Here is a 9,489-nt window from a genome sequence, read left to right as displayed (position 1 = left end):
GTATAGCTCTGTGAGACATCTGCATGATGATCAAAGTGCTATTGTTTACAGGGTGAAGGTGAAACCTCAAACCACAACTATTACTGATTATTAGAGGTGGTCATTTCCGGGAGAGGGTCGATTTCTCCCTGCCTTTGGTGTCTTCATGGGCTTTGAGGAACCAAAGCTGCCTTGTGAAGTGTAATGATGATATATGTTTTCTTTGCTTCGCTGATCAAACCGCAATATGATTCTGGTGAGCGTGCATTATATTTCATTAACAGATACACTAGTTAAGAGGAAGCAATTTGGGATGAAATGTTTTGGTTATAGAAGTGGAACATCACCTATTGAGTACAAAGTATGGTGTATATAACAATTTAAACAAAAAGATTTAATTCAAGAAGCTCTTATATCGGTTGCATGTTCTTCATTTCCGTGGTCGAGTATTTTCTATTGTCTGAAGAGTAACTTACATTGATAAAATTGAATGAAAAATGGGTGAGCCTCCAGTTTTAGTGTGAACGTGGTGGAGATCACTTCAGCGCTGGCTCAGCCAACAAAACCATTGACGTTTGTAGCTCTAGACAATGTCACGAGTGCCTGAGATTGCAATCTCACAAAATGTGCAACCCATAAAACAAAGCATGGTACAATATAAATGGAACAGTTGTTTTGGTAATAGCCCAGTATTAGGACCCGTCTTCCTGGCCATGTTGTTTGTTGGATCGTGCAGAATGCCACACACCTGCGCTGGGTCAGACTGGGCAGGCCTGCAAACTCTTGGTTGATGCGGTACTGTTGTAGTTTTTATTTATCTCAGTATGGCTTCTGACCAGGGTTATTATCGTTGACTAAAACTAAAACCATTAAAAAAAAAAACTTTTACTTGAACATTACTTGAAATAAAATAAACTATAAAGTGCCCCTATTATATTTGTTATAGATTTACATGCATCAAAGGTCAAAAAACACTTTAATTTTCTCATAATGTACATTGCATCACCTCATTTCTCAAAGGCTGCATCTGAAAACTTAAAAATCCTGCCTTCTGGGTAGGAAGGCATCAAGGCATGTCCAAATCCAATGTTTCACTTCCTGTCTCCTGAGATACCTTCCTCAAATCGATTTTTGAAGGCAGCATAGATAGACAATCCTATATGTGTTCCATTCAGTTGAGCTAGAAAAAGAAAGATGGCGTCTGAAGGTTGCGGTGTCATTTTGTGTGTAAATGTACGTTTTTGACCAACGTTTTCCACTTCTGATGACATTTCTAGCAAGTAATGCTAGCTCTATTTCACGGTAGATCATTAAACTGTTACCCTGCCTCAGAAGTCTATTAGAAATCAGTTTCGTGAGTTATCTTCGTGAGCAAACGCTGCCTACAGAGTCGTTGTCTATAAGGCAGCCAGGTAACAAGTGCCTAATGCTGGGTACACACCACAAGAAATCGGACTGATTAAAAATTGGGCTGATTTTGGGCCGACTTCTCCCTTTCCGACAATCCTAAGTAATGTCCCGATTATCTTGATGGTTCTACAGATTATTTTATCAGATTTTCCTGTGGTGTGAGGTGTGTTAAGTGTGACTGAATCTGCTCGGAAGAACGCCGGAGCCGCCTCGATTGCGAATCTTAAATATTCAACATGTTGAATATTTACGATTCGCAATCGAGGCGGATCAGAAATCCTGATGTGTGGGGCGGAACTCCGAGGACAAACTCTGGAGATTATCATGTGAAGCAAAACAATATCCAATCAGAAAGCGAGCTGACAGAAGACGGAAGCATAACAAATGCAGTCATGGCGCAGCACAAAGTAAAGACCATGTTCCCGCCATCTCCACGACTTCACCCAAACCCGTGAATTTTTTTTTTCCGTGAATTTTCTGTCAAAATCATTCCAAACACTATCATCGCAATTTCTTCCTGCCTATCGGCCGCCATGTTTATTCTGAAGTCTCGAGAGATTTGTGAGATTTCCCGTGTTCACAGTCGGGACTGTGCATTAGTTTTCGGATGCAGCCAAAGAGTCTGAAAACGTTGGAAGATTCTAAACTGCTCCTTTCCGCGAGTCTACTCTGCTCTGATTGGTCAGATGGCTAAGTCTCTTGTGATTGGTCTACCGTTTACAGCGTGTGTTGGAAACAAAATGCCCACTACCATATCTGAATTTCAGCTCTGGAGGCTTCCTCTGTGCTTGTATACACAGTGATACGAACAGTAACAATGGCGTTTTTTCCGTATCAGTTCCAGCATGAGTCCTCATCCTTTTGAAGTGCATACAGTCTTCTCAACATGATGATTTATTAACAAAGTTCGGGAGGAGCACGTTCAAATGATCTACCCAATCAGCATAAGAGGAGGCCTATAAATACTGACCTGTTCCTCGACAGTTTTTTCTGCATCCCTCCACCACCCCTTCTCCTCACACTCGCCTAGTTACTATCCTAACCAAAGATACGGGGGAGTACTCTGGGTTCGGGACACATTCCGAGCTCGAATCCCTCCCCTGGACATCACGCCAAATACGCATACTCGTGAAATGTTGACAAATCACAACCAAACTCTTCAAGACCTCAGCTACAACAGTGTTTGAGGACGGGTCAAAGTTGTTCACGGGCAGCCAATGAAGACCATAGGTTGGCATTATGCAAATTTGTTAGACCGGAATGACTGACGACTCGTTTCGGCAGTTCAGAATCAATTCTTTCTTTGAGGAGACAGTAACTTTATTTGTTATTCACTTTGATCTTTAAACTTTGCAGACCTTCTAGGTTAAGGTCATATTCAAAAAAGCATAAAATAAAATTTAAGTAAAATAAAATATTAAAAAAATATTTTATTTCAGCTATAGTTGCAATATTTTTCATTTTCGTTTAGTTTAAATTGAAATAATAAATGAACTAAAACTATAGACATATTAAAAAACCCCAAAAACTAATAAAAATGACAAAACACAACCAAATTGATAAAACAGAAAATATAAAAAGAAAATCTAATTGGAAATATTAAGGAAAACTATAATAGTATATCAGTGATACTAAAATAGCACTGCTTCTGCCTGATATTTGACTTTGAGAAAACATTATGAATAATAGAAATTAGACTTGAGAGAATTTAGAAGATACAATTATTTAATAGAAAAATAATGCTGTTTGATGTATTTTCAAAACAAAAAGATCAGTCCATCACTTCAAATATGTTTCTCTGATTGAGGGAAACATGGCTAAAGTGCATGAACTTTATTACTTTATTATCTCATACATTCTTTAAGAGATTGTTCCCAAATTACACAAACCTTTTATATCAGCATTAGACATTAATTTCGTAACTTTTTTTTCACTGTGGCGGTATTGCTAAAGACAAAGCAAAAGCCATCCAGAGGGGATGTCTTCACCATTGGGTACATTCCAAAATGTGAAGTGTATCCATTTTGGGTTTATTTTTAATTATAAGAGAATACATTTGTTTTGATCCCATATTCCAAGAATCTCCAGGTCTCTGTAGATATGCTCTGATACGTGGAGGTTTTTTAGTTAAGGAATGCAGCTATTGTGTTCATCAGCTCAGGAGAATTTATGGACATGCTGATGGCGTGTTGCGTCTGGTGACTGTTTAAACAAGATATTAATCAGCGGTGAAAGGAACAATGCGCTGAATGGAAGAGGATATGGTGTGTTGAACACCCCTCAAAAGCAAGACGAAGCATAAGCACTCCAAGAAAATACAGGTTATGATAAACCAGAACAAAGACAATATAAACATAAGTGACACTCTTATTCCCTTTGACTGGAGTGTGTTTACAGTCTAATCTGGATGTCTGACAAGCGGTGGGTAGTTAAAAAAGCGCGCATATATCCCCAATGATTGTCCTGTAACGCTGTGTAAACAGCTGAATGAAGAAAGCATTTAGAATTGGGTGTTTTTTAATTCTTTTTTGAACATATAACACAATTTGTTCATGAGGCCTTTTGTACTCATTGCATAGTTTGTATTGCATAAAATAAAGCATAGTACATGCATAAGGGAGACAAAGTTAGTTTTCTTTGGCTCCAAATCTTTCTGTGGTATAATTTCCCTAGCTGTATATGCAATAATTGCATTAGAACAATATCTTGTTAACCTCCATGCCCCCCTCACGCTGAGAGTGTGTCGTGGTCCTCAGCTATTGTCGTCTGCTTCATCAAGTTCTTGTTTTGGGAGGGGTGTCATAATAATTTGTCAAAATTCTATAGTTCCTCTCATTGTTCCTTATCTTTTTTATGGGCAACTTCATCTGCCCCCCACTTGTATGTCCTTTGCTCTGACCTCGACACCGAGACGGGTGCTGAACCTATCTTTCTGTCGCCATCCGACCACCTCTCCCTTCCTGCTCTATCACGAGTGCGTCACATTAATAGCATAAGTTAAAATGAATAATGATTAGTTCTGCTTTGCTCCTTATTAGCAACTGGTCTCTCCATACTGTTGTACTACATCTTAGCAGTAGTACTGGGCACATCAATACCAGAGAATATTAACATACATTTATTATAACATATTATCTTGTGTGTTTTATGATGTTTTGAAAAAATCTCAACTGTGCTATTTTGAGACACCATGAATATGAACTAAAATGTGCTTTTAACAAACTATCTCTGTATTAAAAAAAATTTATTTAGTTACCACTCTTGAACCCATCTTTCATACTACAAGTGGTAACTAAATAATTTTTTTAATACAGAGATAGTATGTTAAAAGCACATTTTAGTTCATGTTCTCAAAATAGCACAGTTGAGTACATTTAGATGTTCGTAAGATTATCTTAAAAAGTACTAAAAAGTATTTTAGTATATTAAGTTCAAAATTAGTGTGCGAAAATAGAGCACTTTAAGTACGTTATGGAAGTGTACCTTTTTTGGGGGGGGGGATTTATGAATATTACAGCCTAAATTATTTAGTTAAAAGTTAACCATAAATTGCATCTATTATATAATACATATATGTATGTATGTATGTATATAGATAGATAGATAGATAGAGATTTAGATATATTATTTTAGACATTTTTGATATATTTTTACTAGTGGGTTCAGGACACTATAGTTCATTTATGTAAGTGAGGATAGCAAAATAAAGTAAACTGTGACATATTATACACAAAAATCCTTCATACAGTGGACTACCAGTAAAACTGATACAAATTTGGAGCCAAAAATTATTCAGACACTTTCACCTCACCATGTTTTGCTTTTACACAGTTTAACTCTGAGATCTTTTCATATTTTATTACCATTTTTTTAAACTATAGTGAATAAACTGTAATAATGAATGAAATGTTTAAGGTGTCTGAATAAATTTTGGTTTGACTGTATGTATGTATATATATACCTCTGTGTCATATATTTTTCATATTATGTTGTTGATGTTTTTTTTTTGTTTGTTTGTTTTTTTTTAAATGTATACATACGTCCATAAGCAACATCTGTTATGCAACATATGTTAGGTATTATTCTAATATGTTCTATAACGGCTCTGCGCAGAATAAGCCAAAAAAACTGATTACAAAAACAGAAGGATTGGGGTCATTGAGTGCTGACTCAGAAAAAGCAGCGCAGTAAAACGCTTACAAAGTTTAAATTGTTTTGAACCATGGTAACTTGTCTTGTCATTGGGAAAACAGGAGTGTGACCGGCGTCTGAACAGCAGCAGAAGAGGAAGGGGAGTGGAAGGACATGCAGTGACCTTCTGTTCTCTGAGGAGGATAAACCTGAGCAGACACACCTTGACCTCTTAATCTCACACGTCTCTAAATACAGTATACTGTATTTGATAGATCTTTACATACAGAATCTTCTCAACATCTATGGTAAGTACAGATGACTTCAAAAGTATTAGTGTAGCAGTGGCTTGTACTGTTTCTGGCCCTTACTTTAGCATTGTGCTGCTGTAATGCCCTTTTGGGACACAACCTTGGAACTACATTGTGAAATTTTCTTTGCATTGTCTGCAGCTCCATCACTGTGCTCTCCACCCATGTGGCCCTCAAATTCTATATTCCCTCTTTATACGACCCCTGAGGATCTCAGTGGAGACTGATAACAAATATTTGGTGCCAGAAAGCGGTCTTGGGTGGACCCAGGTCAGCTGTTTCTTTCTCACACGCACACACACACGTATTCATCTTAAGTAAAGAGTCCAGAGATCCTGAAGGACTCTTGGCTCTGAAAGAGAGCTGACATCAGTGATTTCTAGGCCACTCTGTCAGACTGGTTTCATTTGTTTTTGCCAAACGTCGTTGAGATGGTCAAAATGTCATGTTTATGGATAACCGGTAATGGTTTTGGTTTAGAGAATGATTAGCAATAATGAAACAGTGAGTTCTTACACTATTGCTTAGATGCGCAGTTTTACTAAATGTGTCTTTTTGGAGTGAAACACTGACGTGGTCAGTTTTGCAAGAGAGGCTGTAATGGAGGCACTTACAGTACTCGTCTTGTTCACACTCATACACTGAGTCAGTTAGGGTCATATATACCGTCACCCTGAATTACCGAACAGTCATCGTGTTATATTTAATGATTATGATGATCGAGTAATTTTTATTAAAAAAAAACATGATTTTTTTATAAATATAAATTCTAAATTAACAAATGTAATAAAATATAATTTTTAAATCAATAAAAATATTAATATATGATTTAGAATTTAGATTTCTTTATTTGAATTTGATGTTTATAAATAAATAGAAATTCTAAAAATATATATTTTACATGAATAATATTAAAATTAATTTCGATTTAGCAATTTGATTTTTTATTTGAATTTGATTTTATAAATACATATACAATTCTTAAAATATTTTTATATTAACAATCAGATTAATTAAAATAATATATTTTATTTATAATTTTATGAATTGATATTTCTGTGATATTTTTGTGATACTTCAATCACAGTTTCATTCAGATGACCACATAGAGCATATTTTTGGAGAGCCTTGATACATGTTTTTTGAATGCAGATTTATTGTAATAGCAAGGCTTTCTGCAGTCAGTAAGAACAAAGATGTGATGAGTTGTGCTAAAATACTGAGACTGACTGGGGGGACGAAGAGACCCAAAGGAAGGTCTGCCAAACTAACGTCCTGTCTTTGACATTCTTCAGAATCAATGTTGTAGAGCGTTGGTCAACAACGCCACTGACGCGGGTTCAAATCCCGAACAACTTTGGGGCAGTCATGGCTTAATGGTGAGACTGGTAGCCAGTCCGACTGGTAACACGAAGGTTGTGGGTTTGACACCCATAGGACCTTCGTTTATCTTCGGAACGCAAATTAAGATATTTTTGTTGAAATCCGATGGCTCAGTGAGGCCTGCATAGCCAACAATGACATTTCCTCTCTCAAGATCCATTAACGTACTAAAAACATATTTAAATCAGTTCATGTGAGTACAGTGGTTCAATATTAATATTATAAAGCAACGAGAATATTTTTGGTGCACCAAAAAAAACAAAATAACGACTTATATAGTGATGGCCGATGTCAAAACACTGCTTCATGAAGCTTCGGAGTGTTATGAATCTTTTGTGTCGAATCAGCGGTTCGGAGCGCCAAAGTCACATGATTTCAGCAGTTTGGCGGTTTGACACGCGATCCGAATCATGATTCGACACAAAAGATTCATAACGCTCCGAAGCTTCATGAAGCAGTGTTTTGAAATCGCCCATCACTATATAAGTCGTTATTTTGTTTTTTTGGCACACCAAAAATATTCTCGTGGCTTTATAATATTAATATTGAACCACTGTACTCACATGAACTGATTTAAATATGTTTTTAGTACATTAATGGATCTTGAGAGAGGAAATGTCATTGCTGGCTATGCAGGCCTCACTGAGCCATCGGATTTCAACAAAAATATCTCAATTTGTGTTCTGAAGATGAACGAAGGTCTTACGGGTGTGGAACGGCATGAGGGTGAGTAATTAATGACATTATTTTCATTTTTGGGTGAACTAACCCTTTAATGTGTGTGCACTAACTATATGGGTTAAATGCAGAGGACAAGTTCACATGTCACTTTCACTTTTATCATATCTTAGTGATGTATACCAATAATGGGAAAAATGTATACTTTTTAGTGTAAATTGTATGATGTTTCCTGACAGAAGTTTCTAATATGAATTAACATGTCTCCTTGTCTGTGTCGGGGGCCAAAACACGCAAGATGCCCAATAACTGTTCCTCCTGCTCTCCCTGCACCCACCCTTCACCTTCACCTCTCTGTTTCCAGCATCAAAGGGCAGTCATGGCTCCAGCTGGGTGGCCACCGACCTCTTATTTCCTCCCACATGCTCTCCTGCCATTCATTCTGATCCAGGCCCCGTCAGGGCTGAGCAGACCCATGGGATCCGACCAACGGGACCGCTCATGGCCACTTCCTGGTCATTTAAGACCTGTGCCGCAGAATGGAGGGCCATTGTCCAGACTGTTATCTGATGGCCCGAGCCAAAAGGCAGACAAAGCCAAGTGCCTGGAGACTCACCCCTTCCGCTTTGCTGAGGAGACAGTGCTTTTTTTAAAGCATGGTAATGATTAAAAAGAGGTGAATGAAACTGAAATATCATCAATGAAACAAACATCACCAGTTTTAAATGCGTATAACTAATGATGATAAATTAAACAAGTGGTCAAGGGTCTATGTAGGGGAAATATTAATTATGAAAGGTGGAGGAAGTGACTGTTGTGTGAAATTGAGTCCATAAACCTTGTTACTTGATTCACCCAAAATTCTGTTCTGGGTTTTTATTTTAGGTTTTCTGATTTCTTGTTTAATGTTTAATCTTTTATAAACTTTAAACCTTGAGACAATTGAGCTGAATTTTAGGCCTTTAGGTCACTTTATTACAAAAATCATCTGAGCAAATGAACACTTTAGTTGTTTTCAAACTGTTTAAAGTTTATATATATATATATATATATATATATATATATCAGATTTCTTAGTTCAAATAAGAATAATTTAGTATAATAAAATTTGTAATAACATATACACTACCATTCAGAAGTTTGGTCTGTACATTTTTTTTTGTGTGTGTGTGTGTTTTTGAATGAAGTCTCATACTCACCAAGTGTTTCCTGTTATTATATTTTTAAATGTGAATTTACAGCATCATTAGTCTTCAGTGTCACATGATCCTTCAGAAATTATTTTAATATGCTAACTTGGTGCTTAACTAACATTTATTATTATTATCACAACTGAAAGCGCCGGTTGCACTGCGTTTTTGTGGAAACAGTGATACATTTTTTCAGGAATCTTGAATAGGAAGTTTAAAAGAACAGCATTTATTTAAAATGTCATTTTTGTATCTGTGCTGCTCCTTGCTGAATAAAATTATTAATTTCCTTAAAAAAGGAGCTTGCTGACCCCAAACTTTGAATGGTGTACACATATTATCAACTATATCATGTAATATTACTTATATAATCTAAGATATAATGATTTAAAGGCTGTCCCCTAGTG

At 36.5% G+C, this 9,489-nt stretch overlaps 1 long non-coding RNA gene across 2 annotated transcripts; it reads left to right on the top strand.

Moving 5' to 3' along the window:
• Window positions 1-69: 69 nt before the first annotated feature.
• Window positions 70-9,300, top strand: LOC127505119 (uncharacterized). Of its 2 annotated transcripts, XR_007927568.1 has the most exons (4): window positions 70-235; window positions 5,643-5,828; window positions 5,973-6,101; window positions 8,257-9,300. It is a non-coding gene; the product is annotated as an uncharacterized LOC127505119 (long non-coding RNA). The 2 variants fall into 2 exon arrangements; XR_007927567.1 differs by lacking the exon at window positions 8,257-9,300 and having other exon boundaries at window positions 5,973-6,508.
• Window positions 9,301-9,489: the final 189 nt, after the last annotated feature.

This window comes from Ctenopharyngodon idella, chromosome 22 (assembly GCF_019924925.1).
Source record: "Ctenopharyngodon idella isolate HZGC_01 chromosome 22, HZGC01, whole genome shotgun sequence".
NCBI lineage: Eukaryota > Metazoa > Chordata > Actinopteri > Cypriniformes > Xenocyprididae > Ctenopharyngodon > Ctenopharyngodon idella.
This window is presented reverse-complemented; position numbering and strand designations above follow the sequence as displayed.